General features: G+C 41.9%; 1 long non-coding RNA gene across 1 annotated transcript; it reads right to left on the bottom strand.

Moving 5' to 3' along the window:
* Positions 1–6,334: 6,334 nt before the first annotated feature.
* Positions 6,335–10,698, bottom strand: LOC147915817 (uncharacterized). The gene is made up of 3 exons (XR_015553739.1): positions 10,433–10,698; positions 9,447–9,585; positions 6,335–7,288 (listed from the first exon to the last, which is right to left on the bottom strand). It is a non-coding gene; the product is annotated as an uncharacterized LOC147915817 (long non-coding RNA).
* Positions 10,699–20,327: the final 9,629 nt, after the last annotated feature.

The following is a 20,327-nucleotide window of genomic DNA, read 5'->3' on the forward strand; positions in this document are numbered from 1 at the left end:
TGACTTAAGAGGAGCACAACTGTGCCTGCAAGAAAGGGTTTGAAGAAAGAATAAATCACTTCTGCACTAAACTTACTATCCAGTTTACTTTCCAGTAATCCAGTTTCACAGTAACTTTAACATTAACTAATTTAAAGTACAGAAGTTATTCTAAGAAGTCTATTCAAAATCAGTTCCCATTCCCCCTGCCCCAAATCCAAACTTTTAAAACTTAAGGCTCTGCTTAAATCAGGTTTGTGCTATTAATAAGGTCTTATGTAGGTGAAAAAATCACTAAGTTAATGATATATTCTGGGGAGCCAGGGCTGGCTCCATTCTTGGATGGAATCAGCTGGTTTTCTCATTGTCTCACAAACTTCTATTTCAGCCCTTCTATATCTTCTATGATAATAATAATACTAGCTACCTATGTTGGATGCCTACAATGCACCTGGCACTGGGCTGAGAATTTTATGTTCCTTATTTCGTATAACACCCGAATAGCAGTAACCCTGTGAGGCAGATATTATCCTGATTTTACAGGTGGGGAAACTAGTAAATGGTCAAGGTTGAATTCAAGCACTTAAGAGGATGACTCTAACTCCTTCCCCAGCTACATATCTCCCCCTTCCTGGAATGCCCTTCCCACTCCATTCTGCCCAACCGAGTTTAGTGAAGGCCCAGCTTCAATCCTGTGTCCTCTGGTAAATGCTCCTACTGCCTACATTGATCGCATCTCAGAACTCAGAAAGCATTTCTTTACTGAGCTCAGAAGAACAGCACATTAGAAAAACATGGAGTAGGGAGTAGTGGAGATTTCGCAACCTAATCAGAAGTAAAGCATACTGAGTGCTTACTATGTACAAGGAATTGTTCTAAGAATTATATATGGATTAACCAATTTCATTCTCACAACAAAGTTATGAGCTCAGAACTATTATTATTTCCACTTTATAGATGCGCAAACTGAGGCAGAGAGAGGTTAAATAACTTTCCTAAGGGCACAGGAGTTAATATGTGTGAACACATAGAATAGTACCTGGTACACAGAGTATTTAATCGTTACCTATTGTTACTATTTACTCTGCTGTCTCTCCAAAAACACACTCTGTCTCCATCCAGTTGATTCATCTTCCTGGGAAGAAAATAATGCATCTTCAGTGAGCCAGATGCTGGGTTAGAAAGTCTCATAGTTATCATTCCATTTCATTCGTTCAACAAATATTGATTGAGCACCTACCATGTGCTGTTCTAGGCACGGGGATACGGTGGAGAAACAAAACAAGGGACTCTTCACGATAATCCTGTAAAGGGGGCTTATTAGTTCCATTACCACAAGTGATAAAACCGAGGCTCACACTAGCCAACTGAATGCTTGGGTTTAAATATAAATCTCTCAAACTTAAAAGTTCCAGATCTTTCCCCCCGAGGAGATAATGCTACTTCTGTCTGTGATCCACCTGATAGAAACTATTCTCCCCCATGGGACACAATGCATTTGGAAATTAGGAAGCCTTGTTTCTCTTTCTCATATTTAGGTTACAATTTTCCAATAACATCACCATCATCCCCAAACGGTATTTATAGAATATATGCATGCTATGTCATTGTTGAGGCTGCTCCTCCCACCCCCGGCCCCCTGACATCCAAGAAAGTCTTCAAGCAAATGAACTATCCAGGGAAAAGTAGGTAGTAGAGTTGCTCTGGTTGGTGGCATGGGGTGGGGTGGGCCTTGAGTCCCAGCTGCTCTGCCTTCTCTTAGAGTCCCTAAAGTGACCCCCAGTAAACCCCCAAAGAACTCTACTACTGCATAGGACTCAAGAGAAACCACTGTGATCAAGGGAACAGCTCTGTTTTTGGAATCAGGAAGCCTATTTTGTTAACATTTTTTGTTACTTATTTAACCAACACCCATGTATCATTTACTATGAGCCAGACACTGTTCAAAGCGTTTTACAAATACTAACCCCTCTTAGATCACGATTTGAGTCCCAGTCTGCCACTTAGGAGCTGTGTGATTGTGGTCAAATCAGTTAACTTCTCTGAGCCTCTGTTTTTTTATCTATAAAATGAGGCTAATAAAATCTCACAAATTGCAAGAACCAAATGAAACAAGTCACTGCCAGTGCTTTAGAAATGATAACAAATGTTGGTCATTGTCATTTTGGTACCTGTTGCTCTACAAAAGAGTTAGCTGTTTCTCCTCCTAGGAGCTCCTCATCGATGACGCTAGGAGCGGACCTGGACAAGCCTGAGCTGGGAGACTGGGAGATAGAACCAGAAATGACATCTCAGGTTTCACAGAGCATGAAATAGGAAGATGTCAGTTACAGTTGGTCTGGAGTGGTGTGTGTGTATGTGCGTGTGAGTGATTACCACCATAAACCTAGCCAATGCTTAATCCACAGCGGAGATTTGATATGGCCCCCTCACTATTCCCTTATCTAAATTCTACTCACCTTTCAGGTCTCAGTTTAGATATTGCTTCCTCCAGGATGCCCTCCTGATTCCCAAGACCTGTGTAAGGGAATTTTTTCTGTGTGCTCCCACAGCATTTTATACTTCTCAGCTCCTCTTCTTAATAGTTTTCTTGTCTAGCTCCTCAACCAGACCATAAGCTCTGTGAGGAACTAAGCCGTACCTATATTTTTCAGCATTGTCTCCTCAGCATTTAATAGATATCCTGGCACTTAGTAGGACCTCAATAAATGGTTGTGTGAAAAAATGATTCTGTATATAGACTGAAGAGGTAGGAAGAATTTAGAGCCCTGGTATATTTATAGAGGACTTCTAGAATGTTGTCATGGTAGAAATATGAATCTCTTCTTCTTATCATAAAGCTTATAGTGATCATGTGCTCCTAAGGTGACTTTGAGACCAGCCCAGTATCCAAGGTCACACTGCAAGTGCTCAGAAAATATCTGTTGATTTCTGATTTCTAGATGACCTTTGCCCGCTAGTCCATTAAGGACCTTCACATGACAGCTTATCCTTGATGGTGTGTGTCTATAATGCAGGCTTAAGTCAAGTTCTGAGAGTCAAGCACAGGTAGGACAGGTGCTGCTTTTTAAGAACTCAACCTTAAACTGGCTTGGAAGAGACTGGAAAGAAAGCCAGGCAGTGTTGTATTATTGAACTTGTTTGAAGCGCACAAATATCCTTGTTGGTTTCAGAAGGGTCAGTGAGTATCCTGTTCCCTGAAAAATTTCATACATTGCAAGGAGATGAAATGGTATTGAGAATGAAATGAAATGTCATCCACAGTGAAATGAAATGTCTGGGAAAGGGAGAAGGAGACAGACAAGAATGATAGAGTTGACAGTCATTGGCAGACAGCCGTTTAGCATAAGTTAATTTACTGGCCAGCTCAATCCAAGAAGATGCTTATATCTGGCTTACGCTATGATATATTAGATTCTGACGTGATGGTAGGAGGGGAGGGGGGGAAAGGCCATTTCCAAGGACGTAATATATTTCAGGTATGAATTGCAGAAGTGCCAGAAAGACCAAGAAGAAACTTATGAATGTTTTTCATCTTTTTTAGACTCCTGCCATCCTTGTGTCTATGCCAGCTCCTTTTCTAGAAGGCAGAGCTCAAATAATGTCTTTTTTTTCTTAATTGAGGTATAATTGACATACAAAATTATATTAGTTTCAGGTGTACAACATAATGGTTCGGTACTTGTACAAATTGAGAAATGATCATCACAATAAGTCTAGTTAACATCCGTCACCACATATAGTTAAAGAATTTTTTTTCTTGTGATGAGAACTTCTAAGATTTATCAAGCAGTTTTGATGCATCAAGTTAAACTATGTATCTCCATGGAGGCGGATAAGAGATTTCATTGGGAATCAGCCAGCGATATGCATGTATCTGCACCCACATGTGTAAGTACGTGGTTAACTTTCCATGAGAGTCAATTAGAAAGCAAGTCAGCCATGTTACATACATATCTCTTAGAATGTAACTTTATACTGGATATTGGTAAATAAGGCCTCTGGTTGTAATTCAAACATTTAAAATGCAATGAGTAAGACCTTGGTCTCTAAAAGCTGGAAATATTCGCAAAGACTAGAAGACAACTTAGTGCTTTTTTTTTTTTTTTTTTTTTTGTGAGGAGATCAGCCCTGTGCTAACATCCGCCAATCCTCCTCTTTTTTTGCCGAGGAAGACGGCCCTGGGCTAACATCCGTGCCCATCCTCCTCCACTTTATATGGGTCGCCGCCACAGCATGGCTTGCCAAAGCAGTGCGTCGGTGCGCGCCCGGGATCCGAACCAGCGAACCCCGGGCCGCCGCAGCGGAGCACGCGCACCCAACCGCTTGCGCCACCGGGCCAGCCCCAACTTAGTGCTTTTTTAATTATAAGCAACTGACAAAATCAATTCCTGGTAAGGCATCTGAAACTTTTGCCTTCTCTCCCTAGGTGTAGAAGGAGGGAAGCACAGAAACAGTTGCACAAAAGAAACATCAAGGAGGTAAAAAGACAAAACACGAGTAGACTGAAAGCCACTCCCCTTAGAGCACCTTGGACTGAGTAGGGACTCAATACTTCCTCCAGACGAGAGGGGTGAGAGTTTCCATCTGAAGATAGACTGAGGTCTTCTGACTTTTGAAAGCGACTGCAATAACTATCTAGTGACCTTGCCGTTGCTGTCAGTTTTTTGTCAGATGGTCAATCAGAATAAAGGGCCAGGAAAGGAAAAGCCAATGTCCTGGGCAGAACAACTGTGTCCAGTCTGGGTATGGCTTCCTCCTCTGCAGTCATTCTCCCTGCCTGATCTCAAAGCACCTGGTGAGCAGTCAGGTGGGCAGGAGAGGTGAGTGCTGTAGCTGGAATAGCTTGCCTGCTGACAATTGCCTCAGGAAAAAATTGGAGGTGTAACCTGATTTGCAAAGTGTCTCTACTCTTGAAATTTTGGATTTAAATATAAAATGTAATCATATTATAAATGCACTTTATGTGTTTACTGTATAAACAACATCCGTGGTGTACCTTCTCTTAAGTGGAAACTCTCCTACTTTAAAGCAAAACAATACAGATAATCATATTTTAACCAATATGTCCTCTAAGTTTGATTTTTAAATGGCAAGTTTTCTTATGGTGAAATACCTTTATATTCTGAAATCTATTTCTTTTATCATTCTGTGTTCCAAAGCACTTGAATAATAAATCATTGAAATATAAAATATATCCAGTAAATTTTTTTAAAAGCACAGGACCAACAAAAAGTCACCCTCTTTATATTTTGTGAGGCAAAAATCTATTTTTACTATTATTTCATAAGAGAAATAATAATTTGACATCCCAAAAGTAAAAGGATAAGCATAAAGAACAGTTAGTATTCTGACAACAAACACAAATGAAAGATATTTTTACAAATATATACATTATTTTTGAGTTTAGAAGAATCACAATATAAAATTTTATTTTACAATGTTGCATTGTATAAAATTGTTAGTTTGCATTTCTCCAGAGAAGATATACAGATGGCCAACAGACACATGAAAAGATGTTCAAAATCACTAACTATCAGGGAAATGCAAATCAAAACTACAATGAGATATCACCTCACGCCTGTCAGAATGGCTATAATTAACAAGACAGGAAACAACAGGTGTTGGAGAGGTTGTGGAGAGAAGGGAACTCTCATACACTGCTGGTGGGAGTGCAAACTGGTGCAGCCACTATGGAAAACAGTATGGAGATTCCTCAAAAAATCAACGATAGAACTACCATATGATCCAGCTATTCCACTGTTGGGTATTTATCCAAAGAACTTGAAAACACCAATTTGCAAAGGTACATGCACCCCTGTGTTCATTGCAGCCTTATTCACGATAGCCAAGACTTGGAAGCAACCTAAGTGCCCATCAAGGGACGAATGGATAAAGAAGCTGTGGTATATATACACAATGGAATACTACTCAGCCATAAGAAACGCAGAAATCCAGCCATTTGTGACAACATGGATGGACATTGAGGGTATAATGCAAAGTGAAATAAGTCAGAGGGAGAAGGTCAAATACCGTATGATTTCCTTCATTAAGTAGTAGATAATAACAACAATAAACAAACACATAGGGACAGAGATTGGATTGGTGGTTACCAGAGGGGAAGGGGGGAGGGAGGAGGGTGAAAGGGATAATTCGGTACATGTGTGTGGTGATGGGTTGTAATTAGTATTTTGGTGGTGAACATGATGTAGTCCATGCAGAAATAGAAGTACAATGATGTACACCTGAAATTTTTACAATGTTATAAACCAATGTTACTGCAATAAACAAAAAATTAAAAAAAAAAAAAAAAAAAAAAATTGTTAGTTTGATACGCATTTATCAGCTTGTGGTTATATACTCAATGGATACCATGAAGTAGAGCATAAATGTATGTTCAATTTATTCTCATATTTTATCTCAATCATTCACTATTAAATTCAGTTTCTCATAGATTTGTTAACAAAAATGGAAGGAATTCTCTTAGTGGCATTTCCCTTCATCTGGAATATTCTGTGTAAACTGAAGCAAGTTCACTGACAGCTCTGAAGCTACCCTTATTCCTTACCAGGCTCTGATGAATCTAGGGAGTGGAACCCAGGTACCTATAAGACTCTCCTGCTCAGTGGCTCCTCTTGACTGAGGCTGGGCAGCTGGAGGCCGTGGGGCCTCAATGTAGAGCCTACTGGGTTTACAGGGAAAGAGGCCATGGCCTGTGAAAATGTCCCCTCAGACTAGTGCTATTCCATCACCCAGCATCTGGGAACCACTGTCTTACAGAATAGTATAGATAAAGGTCAAGTTTGCTTTTGACTGTCCACATCATTAGATAATTAACTGAAGTAAGAATAACAAGTTAATCATAAAGAGTAAACAAATTTCCTGTCTTCTAAATACACAATCTCTTTCTTTTGTCCATTTTCTGTAATGGGTCACACATTGTAGTAGGTTGAATAATATTCCCCCAAAATTCTTGTCCACCCAGAACCTCAGAATGTGGACTTATTTGGATATAGGGCCTTGATAGACATAATTAGTTAAGGATCTCGAGATGAAATCATCCTGGATTTAGGGCGAGCCTTAAATCCAGTGACTGGTGTTCTAATACAAAGACATAAGGACACAAAGAGACACGCAGGGAAGAAGGCCATGTGAAAACAGAGGCAGAGTTTGGAGTTATGCCGCCACAAGCCAAAAAATGCCAGGAGCCACCAGAAGCTGGAGGAAACAAGGAAGGATCCTCTCTTAGAGCCTTCAGAGGGAGCATGGCCCTGCCGACGCCTTGATTTTGGACTTCTGGCTTCCAGAACTGTGATAGAATAAATTTTGTTGTTTTAAGTCACCAAATTACAGCAGCCTTAGGAAAGTAACAGAAACATCTTTTGCTTTTTATGACTCATTTCTCTTTCTCCTATATCCTTTGCAAGAATAAGATTATTAAACTCAACAAGAGATTCTTTGTAGAATCTCTTTGTCGACCGAGTAACACTTCACAAACTCCCTGCTAGTTTTCAGGCTCCATCTGTTGGTGGTCTTTCACCATCTTGACTTCTCACCCTGTGCCATTTATCCTGTCTTTTGCTTCTGTTTGCTTCCTTGAGCTCTGAGAGGCACTAGCAGGAGTGTGTTTGTGCAGATGGAAGGTGCCTTGTCTGCTGCCCTTTTTTCCATGTGATGCCTAAGGAGACTCAGGGCTAACCCAGTGGATTCACATTTGGAACAATCAGTTATGCCCAGGTCTTTTCTAAGACAGTCATGCTTTTACAATTCGTCTTCTGACATCAGCATACAGGCATTTGCCATCGGTATTTATAACTACCGGACCATTTCAGAGACTTTCTTTTTTTTTACCGAAACTATGTCTCCTTATTTGATAACCCCTCCCCGGCCCCTGCATGTCTGCTCTGGAGCTATAGTAATCCCCTACTAAATTCAAGGCTGAAAGCTGTTTTAAACAGCTTACATCAGAACTTAATCAGTCAAGAAAGTACACAAATATTTACTGAGCACCAGGTAGGGGCCCAGCTCTGTATTGGAGGGTTTCATGCATGTGTATCATCATGTATCCACCAAATAGAGAGGAGAAAAGTCCTTCAGTCTTCATTTCCAGCCCTCTGGCTCTCCCCAAATTCTGGTCCTCTCTCCTCTAAGTCCCCCTGGGCACCTCTGCACCACAGACAGGGTTGTTTCCTTGCTCAGACACCTAGAGTTTCTCCAGCTAATGTGAAAACAAAGAAGATACCTTCTCTGCTGTTCCTGTTCTCTATTTTTGTCTTTTGGGTAACAATGCAGAGGGAAAGTGAAACCAACTACACAGCAGACCTCCCTTAAAGCCTCCTGTCCTGGGCTGCCCTCTCTTCTCTGGCCCCCTGCTCTGCCCCGGCACCCCGCTCCTGTCTCCCCACCAGTTCCCAAAGAAAGCCTGCAGGGCAGAGTGAAACCCTCACTGGAGCAGGGACCCCTGGAGCCACCGGGCTATAAGAAGACTGGAGGGCTTGCAGGGGAGGGGCCTGGGCGGCAGGGGAGATGAGGGTTCTCGGGAGGACTTGAGACAGCAGCCATTGCCAACCTGTACATAAAAATTTACCATTTTAACAACTGGTATGACCATACTGGTGGGTGCCAACAGATATCAGACCAGCCTCACTGTGTGACCAACACTGAATGACTTAATCTCACTGAGACCCAAATTCCTCATGCGTCAAAGGGATCATATTTGTCCTGCCTACCTTATAGCATTGAAATGGGTCATAGTCCGTAATGAACACTTACTGCTTAGTAGCAGAGTTTCGATGGCTTTTCCATAAACTTTACCATTATACTCACCAGGACTACCCGTATGACCTTGAGCGGATTATTTAACCTCTTTGTGCCTGTTTCCTCATCTGTAAAATGAGAGGTAAAAATAGGACCACCCCACAGGGTTATTGTGAAGGCTACATGAGTTAAAACACGTAGAGTGGTTTAATGCCTGGGGGCCAGCCCGGTGGCACAGCGGTTAAGTGTGCGAGCTCTACTTCGGTGGCCCAGGGTTTGCAGGCCCGGATCTTGGATATGCAACGACGCACCGCTTGTCAGGCCATGCTGTGGCGGCATCCCATATAGAGTAGAGGAAGATGGGCGTGGATGTTAGCCCAGGGCCAATCTTCCTCAGCAAAAAAAGGAGGATTGGCATTGGATGTTAGCTCAGGACTGATCTCCTCACAAAAAAACAAAAAACAAAAAACAAAAAACAGTGCCTGGCACCAAATAATAATAATTAGGTGGCACTGAGTTGGAGCCACCTAAAGCCTATAGGTTGAAGGAGAAGATCTGGTCTCTAGTTATGAAAATGAAAGCCGAGAAGATGACCCAAAAGAGGGGATGCACTTTTGTTTTGTTTTGTTTGCTAGATATTTATGTTACCAGATGCTGATAGCTACCAAAACAAACAGAAAAGACAAAAAGGATTATTTTTCAAAACTTACGTGCCATCTAAAAAATTCTCTCTGATTCTCCGAGTCATCAAATACCATGTACCATCTTTTCTTGACAATCTTGGTTTTTTGCCAACTATTCCCTTATGGGACCACGGCCAAATCACTTCCTGGAGACTCACTTTCTCTTCTGTTAAACAGGAACAAACTTGTGAGGATCAAGCAAGATAAAGTATGAGTCCTCTGAAAATGAGATATATAGTGTAAATATTATGGAGGAAGACATTTTTATGATTTATTAATTACATAAGCACAAACTTCTTTTAGAATTGCAAATGGTCCCAGTAGATGCATTAAAGCTTCAAGATAGACCATAAGATCTACGGAGATATTCCAAAGGATGGGGGACTATGTATCTTGAAGGTGGGTAGACCAGAAGGCTGAAGAGTGACAACGATGGTGTTCACGTACAGAAAAGGTTAAGGAGGATTATTTCCAACTGTTTTCAATCTTTACTGATGACAGAATAAAAGAAAATGCGTCAACAGGAGGGATTTCAATTAGACATGAAGAACTTTTCTGCTAGTGAGGATTATTAAAAATTGAAATGATGGCTCAGTCTGTGTGGGCTTTCTTCTCTGAAGGTCTGTAGATTTGACATGTAATGAAGACATGAGAACTAGCACACAGGATCAGATCAGGGGTTTGCTAGGACTGAGGAACTCTGGATGGGCCACCCATGCCCGAAAACATCCCACACATTCCCAAACTGCCATGTCCACATCCACACGTTTCTTGAACAAATTTATATTTTCAGCCTTTGCCAATTTACTGACATGCCCATACTGTATCTACGTGAGCATTCCTGTTTATTAGAGGGTTGTTGTATCTAGAGGTTAGGAGCAGAGACTTGGGAGTCAAAGAGCCTGGGTTCCAATCCTGACTTTGCCCCCTTTCAGCTGTATCACCTTGGCTAATTAATTGATTGCTATACCTTGGTTTCCATTCTGTAAAATGGAGATAATAATGATTCTTACCTTATGGGTTGTTGTAAGCATACCCAACGAAGCAAATGTTCAAAAGTGGTAGGAACCTCTTAGATCTCGCACTTGGAGATTTGTTTGTTTTACTATTTCAGTGTTTTATTTGTGCCCACTTTCTAGTCTGTAGTATGCTCTTCTTTTAAAATCCACTCTCACAGGAAAGTGCATCTCCCTCCTTGTTTACTGTAGTTGCCATTCTCCGAAATTTCTCAAGCTCCATTACATCTGCCTTGAAGGGAAGTGACCTGGAATTGTTCAAGTGATGTCCTCCCTAGAGGCAGAAAGATGGACTGAATAATTTGTTAAGGTACCTTCTGGCAATACAAATCTACAGGATGACTCAGGTTAAGGGAATTTTCGTTTTCAGACCGCCTCCTCAGATAGCAGAGATCTGTTTGTAACACTAGAGGTCACTGTTAAAGCAATATTTCAAAAGCATAAGCCTTAAACCAGCAATAAAATTGAGAAAGAATCCTTCAGAACACTACCAGCGAAAAGATATTATACAGGTAGTTTGAGAACCACAGCTGGGATTTTATCAAGTTCCTAAATTGAAATTCACTTCTAATATCTTCTTGTTTCTCACCCCTAGAAAACAATTCCGTTTTCCCTGTGGTGGTAAGACCTCTACCTGGGAAGATCTGGGACTGAAAAATCTGCTCTAGCTTGGATTGCTGACTCCCAAACCAACCTCTCCCGCATAAGCCAAGCCTACTTCTGTATTTTTGACCATCTTCAACCCATTTCCACTAGTCAATACCACCCCCCCAACACCTTCAGCTCAAAACCTGTCACATGGGAATCCAATTCCCAGTTCCTCTTCCCCTCCACTTTCACTCCCAAATGACTGCCTCTCAACTTCCTTACTGGTGAGTAAGACGAGATTCAACTTGTAGTTGAAGGCCTGCCCGGTGTAAGTCCACCCCTGTGCGGGATTCCACACCTCTCCCAGCAGCCATCAAGGGGATCCCCAGAACCTGTCCAGCCCAGGATTCCTCAGTATCTGCCGTGTGACCATCAGGACTAACCCCATCATGTCCCTTATCCTTGCTGATGTCCATCTCCACAAGACATGGGACTCTCAGGTCATCTCTCATCCAGGGAGTCTAATCCCCATATGACTCTGTCTACCTTTTCTGACCTCATCGGGCACCCCTCCCCATCTCCTGAAACCCTTTCACTTGCCTTCTGGAACTTGAGTCAATCATCAGCAAAATCCTTCTTCCCCTCTACCTCTCCGCTGAGTGTCCCTTCACCTCCCTAACTGAAACTTGGCTCTGTCCCCTGGGGACATGGCTTCCCCTGCCGCCCTCTGCAGTGGTGGCTGGAGTCTTTCCTGTAGGGCCTGGAGGTGAGGTGGGGCTCCTCTGGCTCCTCCTTGCTGCCTCTAGCCCAACCTCGTTCAGCTTTGATGATCTTATCATCAGACTGTAACACTTAGTCTCCAGTCATGTCTGTCACTTTTTGATTATTTTAATACCTGTCTCACCTTTACTTTCTCCAGTATTACCCTGTCTTGAGTCTTAGCAATTTCAAGTTACACACAGATGACCTTTCCAACATCCTGGCCTCTCCTCCAATAATCTCCTCCACCCGACCTCAGCCACTTATTTCCATGGTCATACCCTCAGCCAGTGCTGTCCAAAAGAACTTTCTGCGATGATAGAAATGTTTTATCTGCTCTGTCCAGTTGGGTAGCCCCAGTCACATGGTTACTGAGCACTTGAAACGTGACTAGTGCCACTGAGGAAGTGAATTTTAAATTTATTTAATGTTTAACTAATTTAAATGTAAAGCATCTATCTGTGCTTGTATTCTCTTTGTGCTCTCTTGTTTCTACGGGTGAACTTAGCTCCTAGCTAAGGTCAGCTCACCAATAGTGCCTTAGAGCCCACTCCCCTCACTGCTAAAGAAATTCTCCCTCCTATCTTTATCAGTTTGTCCATCTCTACAAAGTCATTTCCGTCAACCTACAAACATACTATTATTTCTTCCATCTTAAGAAAAATGTCTCTTACCCCCAGCCTCCCATCTGGCACTGCTGCATTCCCCTCATTCCCTCTAGAGTAAAACTCCTTGAAAGAATTGTCTATACTCACAGACACCAATTTCCTCCTACTATTTCTTGAATCTCCACTAGGAGACAGCTCTTAGCAGGGTACCAGCGACTCCATATTGATAAATCCAGTAGTTATTTCCCAGTCCTCATCTAACTTGACCCAGCAGCAGCATTTTACGGTGGCTTGACGTTCTCCTCTTGGAAACACTTTCTTCACTTGGCTTCCAGGACAGTGCCCTTGCCTGGTTTTCCTCCTACCTTTCCGGCTGCTCCATCTTCCTCTCCTCTAATAGTTTCTTCTTCCTCAGCTCCTCAACCTCTCGCTGTCAGAATGCCCAGAGGCTTGGTAGTTGGACCCCTTCTTTTTCTATTTATTCACTCCCTAGTTGATCTCATCTAGTCTCATAGCTTTAAACAACACCTGTGTATCAATCATTCCCACATTTTTATCTCCAATGCAGACCATTCCCCTGAAGTCCAGGCCAATATATCCAACTGCCAACTTCACATCCCTAATTTAACAGATTCCAAATTGAACTTCTGATATCCGCCTCCCTGCAAAAATAATTTGCTCTTCCTACAGTCTACCCTATACCAGTTAAGAGCAATTCCATTTTTCCAGCTGCTCAGCCAAAACCCTTAGACATATCCTTGCTTTCTCTCTGTCCCTCTCTCTTTCACACACACATGCTGTATCTGATCCATCAGCGAATTTTATTGATTCTATCTTCAAATTATAATCAGAAACTGATCACTTCTCACCATCCCCGTTGCAACCATTTTGTTCTGAGCCACCATAATTTCTCTCCTGGGTTATAGCACTAGTGGTTTCTCCAAGTCCGCCCTTTTCCCTGCAATCCATTCTCAAAAATCAGCTGGAGTGATCTTGTTAAAATTTAAGTCACATCATGTCACTCTTCTGCTCAGGATGCTCCAGTGGCTTCCATATCACTCGGAATAAAAGCCAAAGTCCTTATTATGAACTTCAAAGTCCAAGATTGGGACCTCATTACTGCTTTTATCCTATCTCCAATTTCTCTTCCTCTCATTCACTTAAGACTAGCCAAAATGACCTTCCCACTGTTACTGGAACTTACCAGATACACTCCTGCCTCCAGAATTTTGCACATGCTATCCCCTCTGCATGGAATGCTCTTCCCCCAGATATCTTTGTGGCTAGTCCCCTCATTTCTTCAAGTCTATTCAAATCTCACCTTTTATTGAGGCCTTGCTCAGCTCTGCTATCTAGTTTTTACTCCCCTCCTCCACACTTTATTTCCCCTTTCCTGTGTTATTTTCTTCTTAGCTCTTAGCACTATCTAACATGCTACTAAATTTTATCTTGTTTATTGTCTATCTGTAGAATGTAAGCTCTGTGAGGGCAAGGAATTTTGTTGGTTTTATTCACTGCCATATCCTATTGCCTGGATCTATGTCTGGCATATAGTAGATGCTCAATAAATATTTGTTGAGTGACTTAAATAAAAGGAAATAATTCACTTACTATCCTTAGAACAGTGCCTAGCATATAGTAGTAGTTTTATTCATCTTACCTAGGGTTTTTTATTGCTATACTTATCATCATCTTTTTCATCACTACTGGATTTGTCCCCTCCTCTCCATCCCTACAGCAGTGTTCTCACCTCAGGCATCCACCGTCTCTTGCCTAGACTATCTCACTAGTCTCGAAAGTTGTCTTCCGGCCGCTGGTTTTGCCTCCTTTAGACCCACCCACTGCTTCCATAGTTATGCTTCTTGAAAACAAATTTGATCCTTTGATTCCCCTGTTACAAAACTTTTTGGTGACTCCTCACTGCTTTCAGATAAAGTCCCAGCACTTATGTGTCAGACACACAAAGGGGCCACAATCTGGCCCCTGATCATCTCTTTGGTCTTCTTCTCTCCACTCCCAACACACCACATGGTTTCACAATGCTCTGTCTTTCTCTGCCTAGAATGCCCTTCCCTTCTTGTCTGCCTAGTCACCTCCTAGTCATCCTTTAAAATTCTCTTCAGGCCAACATCTCCTCCTCAGCAGAATTCATTGCTATCTCCTTTGTGCTTTCTCTTTCTTATACATATTCTACTAGGAACTATCATACCTGTTGTATGTCTTTATATATTTTCTGCCCACTTTTTGAGTCTGATTTTCTCCTCCTCCTGTCTGCCTCTCCCACTTGGTATAAACTCTTTTTTCTCTTTAAGGCCTAGTGTTTGTTGAGCTGAGATTGACTCTATGATCTGTGCCATCTATATTTCTCCAGCCATATTTGTTTACAGCCCTCCAGGATTTATGCTTCTTAGATTGGAGTACGATATAGATCATAACACCATGAGAAAAGGGACATCATTGGTTATTACTCACTTCTATGTACAGTCATGCATTGCTTAACAATGGGGATACATTCTGAGAAATGCATCGTTAGGCAATTTCCTCATTGTGCAAACATCATAGAGCGTACTTACACAAACCTAGATGGTGTAGCCTCCTACACACCTAGGCTATGTGGTCTAGCCTATTGCTCCTAGGTTCCAAGCCTGTACAGCATTTTACTGTACTGAATACTGTAGGCAATTGTAACACAATGGTAAGTATTTGTGTATCTAAACGTAGAAAAAGAACAGTAAAAATATGGTATAAAAGACAAAAAAATGATAGACTTGTATGGGGCACTTACCATGAACAGAGCTTGCAGGGCTGGAAACTGCTCTGGTGAGTGAGTGAGTGAGTGGTGAGGGAATGTGATGGCCTAGGACATCACTGTACACTACTGCACACTTTACACTGGACACTTAGGCCACACTAAATTTATTAAAAACTATTTTTTTCCTCGATAATAAATTGACCTTAGCTTACTATAAGTTTTTTACTTTATAAACTTTTAAATCTTTTTAAACTTTTGACTTTTTTGTAATATCACTTAATTTAAAACACAAACACGTTGTACAGCTGTACAGAAATGTTTTCTTTCTTTATATCCTCATTCTATAAGCTTTTTTCTATTTTTTAAATTTTTTATTTTTTTACTTTGTAGACTTTTTTGTTAAAAACTAAGACGCACGGAGCCAGCCTGGTGGTGTAGTGGTTAAGTCTGTGTGCTCTGCTTCAGCGGCCCAGGGTTTGCGGGTTCGGATCCCAGGCGCTGACCTGCACACCACTTATCAGGCCATGCTGCGGCAGGTGTCCCACATATAAAGTAGAGGAACATGGGCATGGATGTTAGCCCAGGGCCAATCTTCCTCAGCAAAAAAAAAAAGATGGGGATTGGCAACAGCTGTTGGCTCAGGACTAATCTTCCTCACCAAAACCAAAACAAAACAAAACTAAGACACAAACACACACGTTAGCCTAGGCGTACACAGGGTCAGGATCATGAATATCGCTGTCTTCTACTTCCACATCTTGTCCCACTGGAAGGTCTTCAGGGACAATAACATGCACGGAGCTATCATCTCCCAGGATAACAATGCCTTCTTCTGGAATATCTCCTGAAGAACCTGCCTGAGGCTCTTCTTGAGGAGGTGTCACTCTTTCCAGAAATATATCCATGGTAGTTTGCTTTTTTTTCATCACAGATTTGCTTGTAAGTACATAATGCACTATGAACATTCCTCTCTATTAACGAAAAAATTTCAGTGTTAGGGTCCATGTTTTCAAACTTTTTTTCTTTGTGGTCAGGAAGACCGGCCCTGAGCTAACATCTGTGCCCATCTTCCTCTATTTTGTGTGTGGGACATCACCACAGCATGGCTTGATATGTGGTGCGATGGTCCACGCCCGGGATTCGAAGCTGAGAACCCCGGGCTGCCGAAGCAGAGTATGCGAACTTAGCGACTATGCCATCGGGCCAGCCCTATGTTTTCAAACTTTTTAAGGAGCTTGCTAAGGTCTGCAACAGCTTCTGCTAAACCCTTCACTGCGAATTTTCTTGGGGGTTCTTTTTCTTCTCCTGCAGCTTCCTTTTCTCTTGGCTCTGCTTCAGCTATGCGTTCCTGTTCCAGTTCCAACAGCTCCTCATTAGTGAATTCCTCAGGAACCACCTCTAGGAGCTCCTCAACGTCATCCTCATCCACACCCAGGTTAAAGTTGTTTGCCATCTCAATACCACCTTTGTTGATTTTTGCAACCTCCTCACCCTTGGCAAATCCTTTGAAATCATGGACGAACCTCTTGAATGTCTTCTTCCAGATGCCAGTCATACACTCCTCAGTGATATCACCCCAAGCCCAAGCAAGGTTCTCGATGCAGTCATAGATGTTGTAATCCTTCCGGAATTGCATCAGCATCTTCTCAGTGTCTTCCTAGTTGCAGCAATAGCCTGGGTAAATGTCCTCCTCAGGTAGTAGGCCTTAAAGCTTCTGTAACTCCTTGATCCATTGGTTGGATCAAAGAGGTGGTGTTTGGAGGGAGAAACACTGCTTTGATATTGGGATGAAGATCACCAATCAAAGGAGGATGTCTGGGAGCATTATCAACAATAAGCAAAATCTTGAAAGGTATGTTATTCTCCAAACAGTACTTCTCCATTTGGCTGGCACAGCAATTCAGGAGGGCATCCTGGAAGGGGAGTTGGGTCATCCACGACTTCTTATTGCTCCTGTAGTACAATGAAATTGTGTGCTTATTGATATGCTTGAAGGCCCTGGGGTTCTCACTGTGCCATATTGCCAAGGGTTTCAATTTGTAGCCTGCAACATTGCCCCCAAGCAAGACGGTTATCCTGTCCTTAAAAGCCATGGACTCCGCATTGACTTGGCTTCCTTATGGATGAAAGCCCTTTCAGACATCCATTTCCAGAATAGAGAGGTTTCATCCATATTGAATATTTGCTCTGGAAGTAATTTTCCTCCATAATCAGCTTATCTAGAGTTTCCAAAAATTCTTCAGCTACGTCACCACTCACCGTCACATTATGTAATAAATAACGATTCTTGAATCATTTACACCATCCAAGAGAGCAGTAAATTCAACATCATCGGGAGATCTAGCCTTTTCTTTCAACAAAGCAAACAAACTTTTTTCTTTGGCTGTGATTCTCATGGTGCTGAGAGGGATACCCTTCTGTGTCTGTCTTCGATCCAGGTCAATAGAAGTTTCTCCATGTCTGATACAGGCCCTTCTAGAATTTTTGTTAGTCTCGTTACCTTCAATGAAGGAGATTCTTGTTTTTTTCTTTTTTTTGTGTGAGGAAGATTGGCCCTGAGCTAACACCTGCCAATCCACCTCCTTTTGCTGAGGAAGACTGGCCCTGGGCTAACATCCATGCCCATCTTTCTCCACTTTATATGGGATGCCGCCACAACATGGCCTGACAAGCGGTGCGTCAGTGCGCGCCCGGGTTCCGAACCCCGGGCCGCCACAGCAGAGCGCACGCACCTAACTGCCTGCGCCACCGGGCTGGCCCCGAAGCAGATTCTTTAACAGCTTCCATCACTTTGTTCTTGTTCTTCAAGATCATAATTATGGTGGAATGGGACATGCCTGACTGGCGAGCAATAACCATCACAGATTTTCCACCTTCATAGTCCTTAATCACTTTTTGTTTCATTTCTGTGTCAATCACTCAATGTGGCCTCTTACTGGCAACATTAGCAGTGGATTTTGTGCTCTTAGGGGCCATGATGAACAAAACAACATGAGATTAAATCAAGCAAAAGAGAAAATGATGCAATCGAGAGATGTGGTAAACACGAGATGTATGAGGCTGCTGCTGACGTAACAGCATATTATTATACAGTAAACTTTTTTTTATAAGTAGAAAGTATGCTCTAAAATAGTGATAAAAAGTGTACCATAGTAAATACATAAACCGGTAACATAGTTGTCTTTTATCATTTTCAAGTATTATGTACTGTACATGATTGCATGTGCTATACTTTTATACAACTGGCAGCACAGTAGGTTTGTTTACACCAGCACCACCACAAATACGTGAGTAATTTGTTGCACTATGACATTACGACGGCTAGAGAATCATTAGGTATAGGAATTTTTCAGCTCCATTATAATCCTATGAGAGCACCATCATATATGTGATCTGTCATTGACCCAAATATTGCACGTGACTGTACCTAACATCTGGCTCATAGGAGGGGTTTAATAAACATTTGTTGAATGCTTGAAAATTTGCGTATCTCCTTGGAGAGTACGAGGCCAATTTGGTCGGGTGGGGATGTATGAAGTCACAGGGGTAAAATATATTTTCCTGGCACATCCTAATTTTACTTGAAGATTTGAGGAGAAAATATTAAAGAATTTAACTAGTATGTAACCTAAATTATTTTATATGTCAAAACAAACACATTATGAACAAGAATAGTAAATTCACAAGAACTTTAAAGACTAACCAGGACACTTAAAAGAAAGTATGAGTTTGTGGCAGGCCCCTCTGGGCTGCTCCTTCTGGTCCCTCAGAGGTAAGAGTTCATTCTCCTCCGCCTGCTGGTTAAGCTGCTTCAGTGGGAAGATTTAGAAGTGCTGCCTTCCACTCACACCACTTTTCATTTTCCTTGCTCACACAGGCGGCCTCAGAAGGTGCATCTGCACTCCTGATCGCCTACCCAGTGATCCTGTGTGCCCATTCAGTATTTAAGACTTTTCTCCCATTACCCTTCATCGAACTCAAAACCCTAGAATCCATTCTTACTCCCCCAAAACATAACACCCACTTTAGTAAATATTTGCTAATCTAGGAGCTACCCAACACCTTAATCCCCTTCCTATTTGGGGGACCTCCTCATCGTGTGATCTGGCAGAAGCCAGGACTCTGCCTGTAGTTTGGCTGTAGTTTCAGTGACCCAGCTGCCCTTGACTTCTTAATCCAGGTTTTCTCGCCCTCTGTCAATACTTTGAGCTACCTTTAGACTTCAAGTAAAATTATTTCCTCCTTAAGTTAGCTATATTTCTGTTGCTTCTAAATAAGAACCTCAACTGACTTCACACACACACACACACACACACACCCTGCCTTTTTTCTTTTTTTAAGGTAACCTTCAGTGAGCATTTACTATGGGGCAAGCACTATGCTACGACATCACGTGCATTATCTTATTTCTCATAACAACCTAATAAAAAATGTAGTATCTGGATTCTACACATGAAAAAACAAACACACAGGGCCGGCCCCGTGGCTTAGCGGTTAAGGGCAAGTGCTACTCTGCTGGCAGCCCGGGTTCGGATCCCAGGCGCACCGGCGCACCGACGCACCGCTTCTCTGGCCATGCTGAGGCCATGTCCCACACACAGCAACTAGAAGGACGTGCAGCTATGACATACAACTATCTACTGGGCCTTTGGGGTAAAAATAAATAAATAAATAAAAGTTTTAAAAAAACAGAAAAAGAAAACACAAACACACAAAGGTTAAATATTTGCCCAAGGTCACACCACTTATTAAGTGCTAGGGGTAGGATTTAAACCTAGGGAATCTGATTCCAGAGCAGCCCATACTTTCCACAATAATATGTTGTCTTGTTCTCCTGAATTTAACTCTGTCTTCAAATCTCATGCTCTCTGAAAACTCAAGTCTCACTTCTTTTATTAAGCCTTGCTGTCTACTCCAACACACACTGAAGGGTCTCCTTCTCAACTCCCATAGCATTCACTATTGGTGCCAAGTATTTCAACACTTGTCAATACACTATGCTATTACTTCAATTCAATATACTATGTTACAATATACTGTGCTATTATTTAGTAGCTTCATACGGATCCATTTTTTCTCCTCAATTCATTTCTGCTCCCCTAGAACAATCTAATACTTCTTTTGTATGCTACTTTAGCAGCAATGAGTTAGGCTAGATAGAGTATTATATAAGATCCTAGGTCTC

Source organism: Ceratotherium simum, chromosome 12, assembly GCF_057802395.1.
Source record: "Ceratotherium simum simum isolate JZ-2026a chromosome 12, ASM5780239v1, whole genome shotgun sequence".
Lineage (NCBI taxonomy): Eukaryota > Metazoa > Chordata > Mammalia > Perissodactyla > Rhinocerotidae > Ceratotherium > Ceratotherium simum.